This window comes from Balaenoptera ricei, chromosome 1 (assembly GCF_028023285.1).
Source record: "Balaenoptera ricei isolate mBalRic1 chromosome 1, mBalRic1.hap2, whole genome shotgun sequence".
Taxonomy (NCBI): Eukaryota; Metazoa; Chordata; class Mammalia; order Artiodactyla; family Balaenopteridae; genus Balaenoptera; species Balaenoptera ricei.
In genome coordinates, this window is record NC_082639.1 from 20,281,620 (window position 1) to 20,300,088 (window position 18,469).

General features: G+C 45.3%; 1 non-coding gene across 1 annotated transcript; it reads right to left on the reverse strand.

The window, feature by feature from the left end:
- Positions 1–3,009: 3,009 nt before the first annotated feature.
- Positions 3,010–3,082, reverse strand: TRNAG-GCC (transfer RNA glycine (anticodon GCC)). The gene has a single exon. It is a non-coding gene; the product is annotated as a tRNA-Gly (tRNA).
- Positions 3,083–18,469: the final 15,387 nt, after the last annotated feature.

Sequence of the window (18,469 nt, forward strand, 5' to 3'; positions counted from 1 at the left end):
GGGGGGTGGAGGGGTGGGCAGGTTGCTTTCTATTGTTCCTTCCAATCAACCTTTTCCAAATAATCAAAATATGAGCACGAAAGATGGCGATGGCATGGGGATGGTGAGGTAGAAGCACTCACCCTCTGCTGGGCTGTTGGGTCTTTGAACAGGGAAATGAACCGTTCTTCCCACATGGGGCTGGGAGGATGATTTTCATCTAAGATCTAGTCCTTTTCTTGAATGGACACATATGGGCCTAAAAAACAGCAGGGAGTTACTTTTTTTTTTGGCCGCTCTGCGCAGCTTGTGGGATCTTAGTTCTCTGACCAGGGGTGGAATCAGGGCCTCCCGCAGTGGAAGCCCCTACTCCTAACCACTGGACTGTCAAGGAATTCCTGACTCGTTACTTTTAATTCATTAAACTTCTGGGCCATTCCATAGCCCATTTTCCCATGGCCTGGCACAAAATGCGTTCCTAGTTACTTATAAAATCTTCCAAGCAGTTGGCATTTATCAGCAGTCTTAGTAATTCAGTGAGAACTGAGGTTACAGCTGTCACAGGAAGTTGAAACCAAGGCTGCTGAAATCACACCCATTCCGAGGCAGGGTGAAAGTTATACACTGAGTAGAATTCAAGCCCGGAAGGTGGAGGTGGCTGAGGCGTCAGGTGGAGAAGGGTGGGATGCCGTGGAAGAGAAAATACACGAGGGAAAGAAGAGCAGATGATGCGGCTCTGGAACTCAGAGCTGGTTTACAGACCTTCTGGGCTTATTGCTAAGCCCTACATCCATCAGTAAGCACTAGCACTGCGGTGCTCTCACAGACCGCTCCCCGTTCCCCACCGCTTTACTGGATCACCACAGACCACCTACTAAATGGTCTTCAGTCCGTCCCCTTCCTCAAATCCATTCCCAGCATAGGCATTTACCAACTCAAATCACTGGAGAGTGCGGGCCCCGTCTAAGCGAGAGCATTACTTTCCTGGGGCTGCCTTAACAAAGTGCCACAAACTGGGTGGCTTAAACAACAGAAATTTATCATCTCACGGTTCTGGGGGCCAGAAGTCCAAAATCAAGATGACAGCAGGTTCTTCCTGAGGGCTGGGAGGGAGAATGTGCTGTGCTCTCCTCTAGCTTCTGGTAGTCCCAGCTGTTCCTTGACTTATAGATGGCATTCTCCCCATGTCCTCACATTGTCTCCCTCTACATGCATCTGTCTGTGTCCAAATTTCCCCTTTATGTAAGGACACCAGTTATACTGGATTAAGGCCTATCCTGGTGACCTCATCTTCACTTGATCATCTATCTGCACAGACCCAATTTACAAATAAGGTCACTTTCAAGGTTACAGGTAGGACTTCAACATCTTCGGGGGGGCACAGTTCAATCCATAACAGAAGGCTCCCACCTAGCTTTGGCTGATGGCTATCATAGAACAATGTGTGGCTAGAGAAGCTGGAATTTAGGATTGCTTGTGAAACCTCCTGATTTTTAAATATCGGCATCTAATTAAATATAAGTAAACTGTTTCTAATACCATGACTACCAAAAACAAGTCAACCTCTACTCCACGGTCACCACAGGGTTCTCTCTAAGAGTCTGATCCCATCCTTCCCTTTTATGGGATTAAGGCCAAGTTCCTTAGCCTGGCACACAAGGCCCTCCACAATCCAATTCTTTTCTGTCTCTCCAGGATCCTTTCCCACCACTGTTCCTGCCGTGCCCCTCCCCACCGTACCATCATATCAAAAGACCTGTCCTTTTCCAAACGTGCCGTGCTGTTTTACACCTCTTTGACTTTGCACTCTCACTCTGCCTGATGCCCTCTCTCCTCCAGTCGATCAGGAAACTCCTGGCCATCCTTCAAGTGCTTTCTCATTGCCACCCCCAGGGAAGACCCCCTGAAGTCTTCCCTGTCCATCTCCCATGTAGTTAACCTCTTCCTTCTCTAAGCCTCCACTGCACCCTACATTTCCCTAGTATAGAACTCAACATTTTATTTGCTATTATTTGATTACGCATCTGCCTCCTATCGGGTCCACGAGCTCTTTGAGGATGGGGACTGTTGATCTGGATCACCTAGCACAGATCCCAGCACACGGCAGGTACTCAATAAGTGTTGAGTAAATGAATACTCTGCACGACACCCAATTAGGTATCATGAGGGACCCAAAGAAGCATCATGTGGAGTCCCTGTCCTTAAGGTCCTTACAGTTCAGCTAGGTTCACAAGATACACACCAAAGAAAAGGCAAACCATACTGGTGGTATATGACAACAGGCAGAAGGAGAGGCTCCTGGGGCCTCTGGTGGTCATCCTCATGTGGGACAGAAAAGATCCTGTTTTAGCGGCCTGATGGAGCACTGCTTTGTATGCTGAAAGGTCAAGATAAAACCTGGTTAACTTTCCAGAAAGAGCAAACTGCCGCACTGCATGCTCGCAGAGATAAGGTTGACTATGGTGGCTCATGACAAGAAGAGAGAGTGGGGCAAGGAGAAGAAAGCAGGAGAAAACCCAGGGAAACAAAGCTGGAGAATGAGGAGGGGTAGAAGTATGAAAAGGAGGACCTGGGACCCATACTTGTCTCACGTCCCTCTCCTGCATCAGTCTTCCCTACATCAGCATATTTCCAGGCTGCAATTCATTCCGCCTTAAACCTACCGATAATTCCTTCCAGAGTCTCCATTTCCCTGCTCAGCCTTTATAACGACATGCTCCAAAAGGGCCGTCTTTGTTGCTGTCTCCGACTCCTCTCCGCCTTTTCTCTTTAAGCCCTCCTCATGCAGATGCGTGCTCCACCACTGTCTACAGACACTGCTTGCCAAGATGACCAATGACATCTACATTACCACACCCAATGGTCAACTTGGACCTCTTCTCTATACGCAATCACATCCCTAGCAATCTCAGCCAGTCCTATGGTTTTATTTTCATTTATTTATTTTTTAAATTATTTATTTACTTATTTGGCTGTGGCGGGTCTTAGTTGCAGCACATGGGGTAATAAGTTGCGGCAGGTGGGATCTAGTTCCCTGACCAGGGATTGAACCTGGGCCCCCTGCATTGGCAGTGCAGAGTCTTAGCCACTGGACCACCAGGGAAGTCCCAGTCCTATGGTTTTAAATACCATCTATGCTGCTGATTTCCAAATTTGTATTATCTAGCCTAGGCTTATACCCTGGGCTCTAGACATTTATCCAACTCCTACTCTCTATCTTCACTTGGATGTCTCTTCGGTATTTCAAACTAAGTGTGTCCAGAACTGAACTCCTGATCTTCCCCCACCTTCCAACCTGTTCCTCCCATTGTCCTGTATATTCCCTCCCTCTTATCACAAATAGGCAAATTATATTCTTATTTATTTCTGTCTCTCCCCCACCACCAACTTGAATGTAAGATACGTGAGAATCGGGGCTGTGTCCGTTTTCGTTATTACTATAGAACAGTGCCTGACACGTAGTAGGCTCTCAGTACATATTTGGTTCATGAACAAATTGAGGCATTTGGGGTTTAAAGCATAGTGGTTAAGAGTGTGGGCTCTGGGGCCATAGTCTCTGGGTTCAAATCCTGGTTCTGCCCGTTACCTTAAGCGAGTGGAACCCCCAGAGTTTCAGAGTCTCTAGAATGAATACCAGGAAACAGTCCGAGAAGAGTTTGCTGCTTTTGATTCTAATTGTCCATTCATTTACCAGATAGTCACTAAGGAACTCTGAGGTGGCAGCCCTGCGCTAGGCCCTGGGAGTACAGTAAAGAGGAAGGCAAGTCCCTGGCCCCAAGAGCTCACAGTAAATGGCAATCAGCTCAGAGTACTGAGAGGGTACAGGGAGCAGCAGCTAACCTAGGCAGGGGAGGGACAGCAGGGAAGGCCTGCTAGGGAAAGGGGCAGCTGAGCTACGGAGACCTGAAGGAAGTCTGCAGGCTGAGAGGAAGGGAACAGGGTGCCAGGAAGAGGAAAGAGCACAGATAAGTGCCCAGAAGAGAGAGTGAGCCTAGCACAGTTGTGAACTGCAAGTGGCCTGCCCTGGCTGGAGCCCTCCGGCTTCAACTGGTGAGACTGCACCCAGGACTGCCGAGTGGGTGGAGGCTGGAGCACCAGGGCCCTTGAAAGCCCTTCAGGGTAGTGCTAGGACTTTAAGGATGATGACTAGAATCACAGGATCGCAGGCTCTTGAGCTGAGGATTTGATGGGTCACACAGTCACTCCTGAACCCCTTCCCTGCTTTTTTTTTTAGGTAGACAAATCACCATTTATTTTTCTGAGATGGTTTGCAAACACAATCTGTTCAAAAAACAAAGGACAGGTGTGGTACAGTTAAAAACCAATCTGAACTTTGCCGGTAGATTTTAAAAGGTGATCATTTAGTGTATAAACTGCTTACCATATTCTACTGAATCTAAGATGCACTTAAAATATCACCATCTTTGGAATGGGATGTCTTTTAATCGGTTGATATCAGAGTTTAACTGGTACCAGTTTTTCTTTCCCGGTATTACATGAAATAATGGTGCATTCTACAGTTGACAACATCTTAGATTTGATGATGTATTCTACTAGATTGATGGAATGGCTGATAGCAGGATTTTGTTAAATAGCTATGTCTTCTACTGAATTTTTTTTTACAAATTTTTTTTTTTTTAATTCTGTTAAAGTACACATAGGGACTTCCCTGGTGGTCCAGTGGTTAAGACAACACGCTCCCAATGCAGGGGGCATGGGTTCGATCCCTGGCCTGGAACTAAGATCCCTCAAGCCATGTGGCATAGCCAAAAATAAATAAATAAATAAATACACGTACATTGTTGTGCAGCCATCACCACCATCCATTCCCATAACTCTTGTAGATCTGAAACTCTATCCCTATTAAACAATAACTCCCCCTCTACTCTCCCCCCAACCCCTGGCAACCATCATTCTACTTTCTGTCTCTATGATTTTGACTACTCAGTACCTCATATAAGCAAAATCATACAGTATTTGTTTTTTTGTGGCTGGATGATTTCACTTAGCATAATGCCCTCAAGGTTCATCCATGTTGTAGCATATGTCAGAGTTTACTTCCTTTTTAAGGCTGAGTAATATTCTTTCACAACATTTTGTTTATCCATTAGTCCTTTAATGGACATTTGGGTTGTTTCCACCTTTTGGCTATTGTGAATAATGATGTTATGAACACTGGTGTACAAATATTCCTGCATTCTTTTTCCTTATAAAATAGCATTAGATCTCTCTTTTTTTTTAAATTTATTTTATTTACTTATTTTTGGCTGCATTGGGTCATTGTTGCTATGCGCTGGCTTTCTCTAGTTGTCGGGAGTGGGGGCTACTCTTCCTTGATGAGCTCTGCCTTCTAACTGCGGTGGCTTCTCTTGTTGCGGAGCACCGGCTCTAGGCGCGCAGGCTTCAGTAGTCGTGGCTCGCGGGCTCTAGAGCACAGGCTCAGTAGTTGTGGCGCACGGGCTTCGTTGCTCCGTGGCATGTGGGATCTTCCCGGACCAGGACTCGAAGCCGTGTCCCCTGCATTGGCAGGTGGATTCTTAACCACTGTGCCACCAGGGAAGCCCTATCCCCACATTTTTAAAAACTAAAACAAACCCCAAAAAGTACAAAGAAGAAAATAACACATATTTCCCATCACCTGGAATAAACCATTGTTTACATTTTGACATTTGTTTCCAGTGTCTTCTTTATGAATACGCAGTTTAAAATTCCTTAATATAGGAACGCACTGTCATTTTTTTAAAGAAAAAAGTTAGAATTTACAAAGAAAGCTGAGGTTCCTGTTCACCTCCACTCACTATCCCAACTCCCTGCCCCTCTCCCCAGAGAAAGCCACTTTTCAGTCCTTTCATTTAAAAAAAAAAATTCTTTTATTACATATGTTTGAAGATATAGAAAATCCACAGTTCTGTTTGATATGTTGCAAAAACCGTATTATGTTGTATGCATTATTCTACAACTGTTTTTACTTAATAAATTTTGAACTCTATGCACATCTCTGCATATATAGATCTAATTTATTCCTTCTAACAGCAATATAGTGACTCATTATGAATACGGGCCTTATTTTATTTATACTTTCCCTATTCATGGCCAGTGAGCTGTTTTCTAGGGTTTGTTATTAGATATGGACAGCCTTCTTGAATTTCTCCAGGGTAGAAACCAAGAAAGAGAATTGTCAGGGCACAGGGTATGAATATTTTCGGTTTTACTAGATAAGGACAAATCGAGAGAATCCGTTTCCCCACAACTTCACCAATCCTTGACATGGTCTGATATTATTCCTTCCCTGCATTTTTTTAAATGAGACGAATGAGGCCTGGGGCTGTACTGCTTTCTCACAGTCACGGAACAGGTTAAGTTCAGGGCCAAGGCTAGACCCCTCCTCAACTGGTACCCGAGGCACAATTTTGCACCACGCCGTATTGCCCCTGTTAGCTCTCCCTGGAAAATCCAGGAAAGACCCCAGCGTAAGGAGGGTGGGCGGGGACGCCATGGCTAAAATTCTCCAGTATGGTGATTATACTGTGAGTAGAAATGATTGCAAATCCTCCCAGAAAATGGCTTCGCCCCGCAGATCTTTTCTCCCACCCGAGGCAGTTTCTACCTGCAGTTTTCAGAGCTGCACACAAGGATGGTGATTGGCTCTTCCTCGGCCGACACAGGGTGGGACCAGAAATGGCGTCTCCAGCAGCCTGTTTTTTCAGGGCAGCAGCTCCTCTGGGAGGAGGGGGCGGCCAAGCCTCGCTGGGCTTGTGGAGCCCACAGTGGCCGCCCTGAATCCGGGCAGACCCTCGCCAAGCCGGACCGCAGCATACAGCACCAAGCCCTGGCGACACCTCTCTGCCACTTGCAGCACCTCGGAGAGGGTGGGCTGACTCTGGCGGGGCCTGCAGCCGGCGGCCGAGGGGCTGGAAGGGGGCGAGAGCCGCAGAGAACGGCACAGAGATTTCACCAGGACCTCCCAGCCGCGCCCACCGAAGCACAGGCAGCGGCCGTCTGCCGTTCACATTGAGGGAGCGATGGAAGGCTGGGCCGGCACTTCTCTCTCCCCAGCCTCCGATCAGGGTGTCAGCTCCGCGAAAGGGACCTCCAGGGAGGGCGACGACTAAACTCTGCTTGGGCTCCTCCGAGAGGCATCCGGTGAAGCTGGGTGAGGTCCCGGACCCCAGCCCCTCTTAAGAGCCCGTCCTGGCGTGGGGTGTTTCTCCCCAGGAGCTGGTGGCCAGATTTCCTTTTTCCTCCCCAAGGCAGGAAAGATCAGTGGGATAATTTGAGGAAAAGAACAAAGCTGGCACCGCCCAGGCCACTTAAAGAGCCTGGAAGGCTCCCTTCCCCTCACAGTCGGGATTACTTGGAGGGCTGGAATTTTTTAATTTTCCTTAACAAAATTTTCTTCTTAGCTACCACCTTTTGAGCCCTTGCTATGTGCCAAGCACTGTACTAGGTATATTATCTCATTTCTTCCTCATGACACCTCTAAGACATTACAGGTTCAGAGAGGATGAATAATTTCTCAGGGTCACGCACACAGAGTGGCAAAACTGGGATTAGGAATTTCTCCCAGATCCTGTTTTTTTATTTATTTTATTTAAAAAAGTATTAAAAAGTAACTATTTGCTTACTTTTGGTAATCCTTTTGAAAAAATAACACTGCAAACATCACCATACTATTTTTACTCATTGGGAGGGGTGAACAGGATACTGTATTGCTGGTGAGAGTGTAAATAGGTAACACTTTTCTGGAAAGCAGTTTGGCCATTTGAATCAAGAGCTTAAAAAACTGTCCACACCCTTTAATGAGGAAATGGTCACCCTCTGTAGAGATAGCAATAGCTATCAATATGTAAAATGCATATTCCCTAGGACCCAGCAATTCTGCTTAAAGGAATCTATTCTACAGATGGATGCACTAACACATGGAGAACATGGTATATATGGAAGGACATTCATTACTGCACTGCTTGAATAGCAACAGATGGGAAACAACCTAAAAATGTACCAATGTACCAATTGATTAACCATTTCCATTTAAGGAAATTCTATGTAGTATTTCTAGAAAATAAGGCAGTTCTCTATTTTACATATGGAACAATCATCAAGAAATATTAAGTGAAAAGAGAAAAAAGTATGTATATGATGTGCTACAAGTTTTATATGGAAAGAGGAATATATATATATATATATATATATATATATACACATACATATATTGTTGCCTTTACGTGTTGCCTTTAAGAAGGAAAACCACAGCCGAGGGACCAATTAGGAGAAAGACATTTTTTTCATTGTGTAATCTTTAGTACCTTTGGAACTTTTACCATGTGTACATATTAGCAATTCAAAATTCAACTTAAAAAAATAGATTCACTAAAATTCCTACCTCTAGACCCAGTAATTCTCCTTTCGGGAATCTAGCTTAAGAAAATTATTAGATTTCAGACAAAGATTTATGCAAAAAGATATTCACTGAGGTGTGATCATAGTGAGAAAAATGTAGGCAACTTAAAAGTCCAACAACGGGGGACTTTCCTGGCGGCGCAGTGGTTTAAGAATCCGCCTGCCAATGCAGGAGACACGGGTTTGAGCCCTGGTCCGGGAAGATCCCACATGCCGCGGAGCAACCAAGCCCGAGCACCACAACTACTGAGCCTGCGCTCTAGAGCCTGCGAGCCACAACTACTGAGCCTGTGTGCCACAACTACTGAGCCTGCATGCCTAGAGCCTGTGCTCCGCAACAAGAGAAGCCACCACAAAGAGAAGCCCACGCACTGCAACGAGGAGTAGTCCCCGCTCGCCGCAACTAGAGAAAGCCTGTGAGTAGCAACCAAGACCCAATGCAGCCAAAAATAAATAGATAAATAGATTTATTTTTTAAAAAAAGTCCAACAACTGAGAAAAGAAAATTATGGTATGTACATATAATACTGTCATAAAATCACAGAAAGGATGTTTACAAAAATATTTTAGTGACATAGGAGAATGCTTATAGCATTACGTTTAAAAAAAAGCCAGGTAGAAAATTATCTATGCAATATGTTCTGATCACTGTAACAATAGCAGGCATAGACAATAATTGCCAAAAAGTAGACAGTCATGACTGCTGGGTGGAGAGACTGTGAGTGACTTTGTTCCCCCCTATATAGCTCTGTATACTTACCCACTTTTTTGCAATGGGCATCTATGTCTTAGATAATCTTTAAAAAACAAAATTTAGGAATAAATCCTCACAGTATTTAGAAAAATGAAAGATATACAGACATATTAACCCAACAATTCTACTTCTAGAAATAAACCCTGCATAAATAGATGCACAAGTTTGCAAAGTTGTTATTATTAATAACAAAAGATCATAAACAACTCAAGCATCTATCGAAGGAGACCACTTCAATAAGTACAGAACATCCATAATGCAGAATATTCAGCAGTTATGGAGAATGGGGTAGGTAAACCAACATTAAAAAAAATCTGCAGAGTAACGTATTATTGTGGCAGGGAAAGCAACTTGGAGAACAATATGGATGTTATGACTGCATTTATGCTAAAGAAAGGAAAGCTGAAACTCTGTGTTTGGACATAAATATATGGAGGACATTAAATTGTTAACAATAACTGCCTCTGGCGAAGGGAATACACTAAAAGAACACTTTTTCTTTTGACTCTACATTTATCTGTGGTGTTTGCATCTTTTGTAAAATGTGTTCTCATATCATTCGTGTGATTTAAAAAATAATACTAACAGGGGGAAAAGTATAAGCATAGAGAAAGATCTGAAAAGATACACAACAAAATTATCAGTAGTTTCCAGCAGGGATGAGGGATTGGGACTTAAGGTAATGGGTCATTTTCTCAATTTACTTTATATACCTTGGCACTGGTATATAATTATGCCCACCCAAGAACTAATTATGCCCACCCATGAACTACCTCCATAATTAAAACAGCAATATCAAAAGCCCTCCTGGTAGGCAGTAGCCTCTGCATTTCCCCAGCTCTCTGCTGTCCCTCCACACTAGGGCTCTATTCTCAGGTGACCACCCTGCTCACGTGCAATGCCCAGGAGCGCAAAGCCCCAGATGACACCAGGACACCAGCCTCGTTTCTCCTCTGAGGAAACCGAGACGCTGAGACACGACCTCCTGGCAGCTCTGCAGGGGAAGTGGACTCGGGCGATCTGGATCCCAGGCCCCCTCTCTCCTACCTTCAATTTCCAGAAATAACCCGTAGGAGGGGAGAGCCAGGACTCTTTCCTCCTGGTTAGGGAGGACAGGGCTTGAAGCCACAAATTAATGATATCAGTGTAGCGTCAAATGAGGGAACAATAAACCCCATCATTTACAGAGTTCCCTTTGGGCTCAGGTTCAAGCTCCTTTCCCAGACAATGGCTGGTCACAGCCCCTGCCAGGTTTTCCAGAGAGACAGCAACAGAGCACGGGGCCAAATTGGCCTCTGGTGGCGAACACTCTGGGATTCACCTCCAATGACTTATCCCCTTCAAAGAGGGAGCTTGGGGACCCTCCCGGGGCCCAGGAGCTCAGCGCTGGAAGATCTGTTTGCTCCAAAAGCTGAGCAGGAGGCAACTGTGGGGCAGCGGGAGGGCACTGGCCTGGAAGCAGAAAACCAGGGCTTCAGGAGCCAGCGCTGCCATGTCTCCTTTTGTGACCCTGGCAACTCACCAGATCCTGCGAGTCTGGATGTTGGGGGGCAGACAGGAACCTCTGTATCTGGGGGAGAAAGGGCGGTGCTGAGCCCCTCCCCCACCATGGCTGTCTCAATCCTGGATGTTGGTGAAGCTGATGGTCCCTCTTCCCGCGCAGCTGCTGCCTGTCTGTCTCCATGGCAACCAGGCCAAAAGACTAATTTGCCAGGGTCCAGGCTCCGGAGCTTACCTTGGAGCTGGGTTTTAGTTTGTCTTTCTGGAAACCAGTCAATTGCCACTCCCAGGAGCCTCTGACAGCATCCTCTAGCCATTGCATGGGAGGCACCCTGGGCCAGCTAGAAAAAAACACACTACTTATCCTTTATAAACCTTATCCCCTTGGAGAGAGGAAAGACAGCCTTAAGCCCAATGGCCTTGTAATCACTGGTGATTTGTGTTTCAAAGACCCCGTCCCTCTCCCTAGTTGCTGTGGGCTGCTAGTAGGGATTTGCAAAAAGAGATGGCTTAAGGGACAGGTCACTTGCACCCAGGTCCCCAATCTTACCCCTTTCCATTCCCTCAGGCTCTTCACTGCTCTTTGCTGGCCTGTGGCTGGGTCCAGGAGGCCTACTGTTGCCTGTCTGGTTCTAACAAGCCTGAAACATAAAAAATCTTGATGATCACCTTTCTCAGAATGTCACGGAGGGTCAGGCAGGTATTCGGAGGTTTACAGACCTCTCCCTTGGACATAGTAAAATTTGCCTAACTTCCTAATTTGCCTGGCTTCCTCCAGGGCCATTTTTAATTGGACAGCTTTTTCTATTTGTGCTCCGACACCCTGGCTATAAGCTTCCTAGAGGACAGGGATTATATGGCTGCCTCTTCCCAGGACCCAGCACACGGCCTCGTACACAGCAGGTGGGTTCCTGAACACCTCAATAGCACAGAAGTACCTTTATGTACTAACCAAAAAATCTGACTTGAGTCAAGGGACTTGTTCTAGGCCTAGCCCTGCAGTTAACTTGCTGCGCAGCTTTGAGCAAGTCTGTTGCTTTTTCTGGGCCTCACTCTCCCCATCGGTGAAGTAAGTTGGACTTGTGATCACTAAAGTCTCCTCTTTAGTTCCCACTCTCTCTGTCTCAGGGAGAAATCCACAAAGCTCTCGTAGGGGAAATTGGATCAAAATCAAGATAAATTAAGGAAGAGAAAAAGTCATGAAATGGCAGCTACAGACTGTAATGTCACAACTGAAAAGGGCTCGGAGAGTAGACAATGCAGTCTGTGCAGACTAAATGCCATCCAGGAGGTGAGTTCTGGAAAGCTGAGTACCTGCCCCACTCACAGTACCCATGAGGAAGGTGTCCTGAGGAGTTCTCTCTGCATAAGGTTGTAGTGGATTATGATTAAAACCAATTCTGCTTGGACCAAGGATGGGATGACCTGATGTATGCTGGGCCCAATGGAAACCAACTCGTACCATGGTGGTTGGGCTCAAAACTCTGCCTGATGGGGCATTACATCGGTCAGCAGCAAACCAACACAACTGGACCCTCTTTCTCTCAGGAACCACCAACAACCAACACGAGGTGCTCATGGAGAGAGTGGGACCCTGGAGCTCAGGTTGTAATCTGAATAGCACTGCACTGACTTGGAAGGTTAGGGATCCAGAGCATGTCCAGCTAGTAGCTGAGATAGTTTCCTAAAAATCTCTCCTCTCCCCGTGGAATCTCATAACAAATTTCCATCACTGAATTTTATTTACGTGGGCTTCTTCCTGCAGCCAATACACACAGACATACACACCTAAGAGAACTCCAGGGTGATCGCCAGGCTCCATCCCAACAATGAGAAACAGCCACCACACTTCCCTCCAATACCCTGTGCTCCAGCTACACTAAACTATACTCCCCCATGCCATGTGCACATGGTTTCCTCTGCCCTTCCCCCTCCATCCCCACCCCTAGAACCCTCCTTCTCATTCTCCTTTTGCGGAACCTTCTCTGGCTCTAATTGTTGCTCACGGTACCACTCTCTAAACTTCATAGCACCTCTGGACACCTCAGTAAAAGGTCTCCCCAATTGTGGACATCTTTTTAAAAGCCCTCACGTCTATGTGCCAATTATTTGTTTAGATCTGTCTCTCCTCCCTTTGAATTCCTCATAGCCTGGGGATTTTCTTGGGTCCCCAGTACTTAACACAGTATCTGGCACAGGGGAAGTATTCAATAAACACTTTTCCAGCATTGAGTGAATGAATGAAAGAAACAATCTGAGGGCCGCCAGCCCTCATTTTTGTGTGAAGATGTTCAGAATCATGCCTTGCATTTGTTAGCATGTTTTTAATGCTCTCAAAGCATTTCTGACATTGTTACTTTGATTCTCATCATACCCAAGAGGTAGGCAGGGAGAGGAATATGACTCCCTTTGGTAGACAAGGACTCCAAGATGCTGAGAGGTACAGTGACCTGCTCAAGGTCACAGGAGAGATGGCACAGAGTCGTAGGTGAGTTCTGACCTCCTGACTCTGGAGCTGGGGCTCATTCCACTGCCACCACTGGCTTCCTCATGTCCCACATGAAAAAGGATGTCAGGAAAAGGAAGAGAGCTTGAGGCTAAGGATCCTTTGGTCCTTTGGGGGGAACCTTTCCTTCTTAGCAAAAACCCAAATCCACAGCCCAAGGAAGAAGGCATCTGAAATTGTGGAAGCATTGGGCCCAGAGCCAGCAGAGCTGGGCTCCAGTCTTGGGGTTTCCACTTTCTAGCTATTTGATCTTGGGTATGTCATTTACTTTCTCTGAGCCTCAGTTCCTAAGAAGTGGCATGTGTCTGCTTCACAGGGCGATTATAGAATCTGTGGCCATCCAGGGCATAAAAGAATTTATTCTCTGTTAAAGTATCATACGCGTATGAGGGGAAAGACAAAAATGACATGGCAAATACAAGGCAAGGTGGACAAGGCCTCAAGTTCAGACCTGTGCCAGGACACGGCCTCAGAGCTCTATGTTTAAGCAGAAGTCACTGGCACAAGCTGCCCTCTGTTATATCATTCCTGCCTTTCCTGTCACTGCCCTATAGCCAGCTGGGGAAAGGGCAGGGTAAAGGGTTTCACTTCAATCTAAACCTGCAAAAAGGCATTTTCCTAAATTCCTTGACCTCATAAAAATGATCTACTTACTGGTAGGTAATAGATTCACCAGATTCTGGCCAGCAGCCTCTTCCCAGATTACCCTTTGGCCATTTTGCTACTTATTTTCCCCTCTAAGAGGTGGGTGGGAGGTCTGTAACATACCAGTCCCGACCCTGCTGGTCTTTATTGGGGTAGGGGTTGGTATGCACAGGGCCTTAGGGACAATTACTTTTATTAAGGCTCCAGAAAAGCCACACTCACCTCTTCGGTTATTCAAATATTATAAGGCCTTGCAGAGCATAAAACGAAATGGCTGACTACTGTGACATTTTAAACCCTCTCCCTGGAAATAGCCAGTTGCTATCTGCTATTATTATTATTTTTTGTGTTCCCATTATTAAGGTCATGAGTTCAGTCTTTGTTCCCACACAATTAACTTCACCTAGAGACATGGAGATCTATTCCAAAGCTATAGACAGTGCCGCTCCTATTGCACTGTTTGGTAAATATTTACTTGCCTGTCCTATCCACAAAATAAACTCCTCAGAGGTGAGGAATCTGCTTTATTCAAGTATTTCCAGTAACTGGCACAGTGCCTAGCACACAGTAGACATTTAATAATTATAGCTACCGTTTATTGTATACTGTGCTAGGCGCTTTCTTATGTATCATCTCATGTATTCCTTACAACAACTCTACAAGGTAGAAATATTATCATTCCCATTTTACAGATGTGGAAACTGAGGCTCAGAAAGGCAAACTAACTTGTCTAGGACAACACAGCTAGGAAATAGCAGAATCAGGATTGCATAGAGGCTGACTAGCTTCAGAGTCTGTTTTCTTGCCATTTTTGTAGTTGGCTCAATGCCATCCACCTCCACTGCTGGAAACCCTTTCCTTCATAGTGCCACTTCTCCAGCTGAGAGGCAGAGGCTGCCTCTGATCCTCTCTCCTGTATTCCTGACTCTCTCTGGGGCCCTTACCCTTGGCTTTCCCAGTTACCTTCAGTTCTCTCAAAGCAGAATGGGCCACTTATCCTTTTTCCTTTCCTTATACCTGATGTCTGCAATGGTGGGGCAAGGATTTCTTGATACAAGTGCATGGAGGCTGACTGAAAAGGAAAAATTCACAGTGATTAAAAATGATGAGGCAGTCAAGGGACACTTAGGATCCTGTCTGTCCTCAGGGAAGCCTCACATCCTAATCTGGACCAAGTCACTGACTCCCTCCCCAGTGGGGCTGATGTGATTGTCTGTTAAAATGATGAGAATAATGCTGACCCTTCTCATGGGAAGGAGGAGGAGAGGAAGTATGTGGGAGGAGTTAAAGCTCAGACGAGAGAAGATTAGAGATGAAAAAGTATGAGTTTCAGGCTGAATTTAGAGTATGACATCATTCTTTTTATAAGTCGTGTCTCTTTTAATTCATGTTTATGAAACTGCTTTTTGGAGTTCCTTGAATTCCTCATTTTGCTAATTTTCTATCTCCTATAACAAGAGTCAAAAAAAGGGGAGACTTGAGTCCAGTGGGTGCTTAGATTCAAGCCTTTGCAGGAGAAACTAGAGACTCAAAGGCTCACAAAGCCCTCTTACCCTCACCAAGGAATGAAAGGTGGTGACAGCAGGAGGAACTGGTGACAGCTTGGAAGGTGGCTTTGGCTAGCTGCAGGTATAGGAGGATTTTCAGTGGGAGACAAACAGGTCTTGGGTGGGGGTCTCACTCTGAGCTAAGGAGGGGTCCTGCAACACCCGTGTATTCCCTCAAGCCCACTTGTGGGCCGCTAAAGCAGACGCTGTCGTCTGAGGGCTTGTGGGCTCAGCACAGATGAAAATGGTATTTAACAGAAGAGAGAAAAATGTATTCAACACCCAACCTAGTTATGATTTAGACGCAGCCGTGGGCAGAATAGCAATGAGCTCTTATTTTAAGCAAGTGGGAGAGAGATGAAAAGAGATCAAGTGTGTTGAATCAACCCAGGTTTTTGCAATCAGTGAACTATATTGGAGACCACACCCTTCTCAGAGAGAGAGAGAAGAGAGAAACATGAGGAGTCTTTCTTACAAATGAAGAGCTTCTCTTTTCAGAGAGGAGTGTTCATATTGCTGCAGAGTGACTTTCATCTAAATCATCCCTGGAGAAAATTTAGACCCCATCTTGGTGCAGGACTCAGGAAGGGAAGGAGACTCCAGCCCCACTCCTTGGTCCTTCAGACCCAAGTGAGACCCTCCAAAAATAAGAGAATCCTGGACTGAATGGACTCTCATTGTCATCTAGCAAAGGCTATGACAGTGGTTCCCATGTATAGTTTTGGTGCCAGATCCTTTATATATATTATTTCATTCCAACGTCGTCATAAAGTAGGCACTTTTACTTGCATTGCTGTAAATGGAGAAACTAAAGCTCAGGGTAAGTGTATAGCCCAAGGTCACACAATAAAAAGGACAGAGCCAAGATCCGAACTTAGGCTTGTCTGACCCCCCAAACCCACATTTTCTCTGCTACACCACAGAGATCTTTGCTCAACTGCCACTTCTCAGTGAGGCCTTCTCTGACCACCCAGAGTAAACATGCACTGCCTCCTTCCTGGGGCTCTCTATGCCCTGTCCCTACTTTCTTTCTTTCTTTCAAGGTGGTTTTTTTTTTTTTTTTTGATGTGGACCTTTTTTTTTTTTTTGTAAGTCTTTATTGAATCTGTTACAATATTGCTTCTGTTTTATGTTTTCTTGGTTTTTTTGGCCACAAGGCATGTGGGATCTTAGCTCCCCGACCAGGATGGAACCCACACCCCCTGCACTGGGAGGCGAAGTCTTAACCACTGGACCACCAGGGAAGTCCCCCTATTTTCTTTCTCTTCTCAGCACTTAAAAGCATCTGGCCTACTGTATCTTTCTTGTTTATTTGCTTACTGTCTGTTTCCTTCCCATACAACCTACACTCTATGAAGGCAAAGATTTTTATCCATATCCCTAGCGCCTAGGAACAGTGTCTGGAAAATGAGTAAATTATTCAGTGAATAAATGAATGTTGAATAACCTCTTGCCTGACTTTCTATTGGAAAGTGGGCAGAAATGCATTCCACTTTTGATAAAAAGCAACCCAATGGTCCTTTAGAAAACCTTAAGGTTCTAGACTCCGACAGAATAAACAGACAGCGGGCCTGCTTTTTGGAAGAAAAGGCATTTGTAGGAGAAATTGGCATCCAAGCTGTCAAAGTGGGTGAGATGCAGATATGAGGTGCTAGTTCACAAGTTAATTTGAGTGCACACAGGGATCTGTGTATAAGAAAATAAAACAGGTAACTAGAGATGCTGGGCGGACAATGGAGCTCAGTCTCTAGGAAGAATCAACAAAGTCATTCCACAGCTTTGTTTGGCATGGATCGTGTGTATGCTCGTTGCCAATAACTTTTTTTTTCACTTAGGAAGATAAAGGGGGGGGTGGTGTGCAGATAAGACTTCCCTGCAGCACAGACACTGACTGTACCAGAGAAGAGATTTATGAAGTCACTTTTCTCTTTTTTTTTTTTGGCCATGCCAAGAGGCTTGCAGGATCTTAGTTCCCCAACCAGGAATCCAACCCAGGCCCCAGCGGTGAAAGCGCCGAGTCCTAACCACCGGACTGTCAGGGAATTCCCACGAAGTCACTTTAAAGCAGTAGTTCTTTAACTTGCCCAAACTGATAACTTGGGGAAGTTCCTTAACCTCAAGGGGGATTAAATGAGATAATGTATGTAAAACCCTCAGTACCAGGCCTGGAACCTGGGGACCACATGACATTCACTATTAAATTAATATCCTTTTCTGAAAATCCGATAAACACAACAAACTCTCTCTCCAGAAAAATGCACGTTTGACCATACACTCAAAATTTTGCATACAATTTCAGAGGGGATGGGAGCCTTCCAGAGGGCCACTGAGCCAGGGGTTAAGGACAAGTGCCTTAAAGAAACAGATGGTTTCCCAGGCCAACAAGATTTGACTATAACTCGCTAGAATATATTCACACAACTAAAGAGACAATGTAGTGTATAGAACAGGGCTTAGTTAACCTTGGGAGCACAGAAGTGGAGAGTTACAGAGGCAAACATAGGATGTCTCCACTCGAGCACTACATACTAAGTGAAGGGTGCCCTGGCCCAGCAACCCATTTGTGTGTCTCTGGTGGCAGTGGTTTAGCCCTACTATGGAGACGTGTGTAGCAGGCCTTGGCCTGATATCTTGAACATCTGGATCATGTCACCTAATTCCCCTGGCTCTGACTGCACCCATATCACCAATCAATCTTCTGGTTATAACATGGCTCTGCCAGTGGAGGGTCTATGGGGAGAGAAAGGAGAGTCTAGTCCCCTCCACTTACATTTCTCATTGTAAATTAGTGCACTGGCATTCAGGGTTTGTAGAACAGTCTGTGAGTATGGCTAATCCCTCCTCCTCTGCTGACATACAGATCAGTTTTCCGTGCCCATGAAGCTTCTTGGGTGATAGTCAATAAGCCTCAGTGTGCTGTGATTGAGAGCTCTTATTTCTACTCAATTTTCTTTTGAGTAATTTCTCTCTTAGGAATCTACCTTAAGGAAATAATTAGGAGTTGAGATGTACACATGTACATACAAAAGATGTCGACTATAGTGGATTTTCAAAAACTTTTTATTTCGAGTTAATTTTTAGATTAACATGCAGTTTTACGAAATAATATTGAGAGATTCCATATACCCTTCCCCAGTT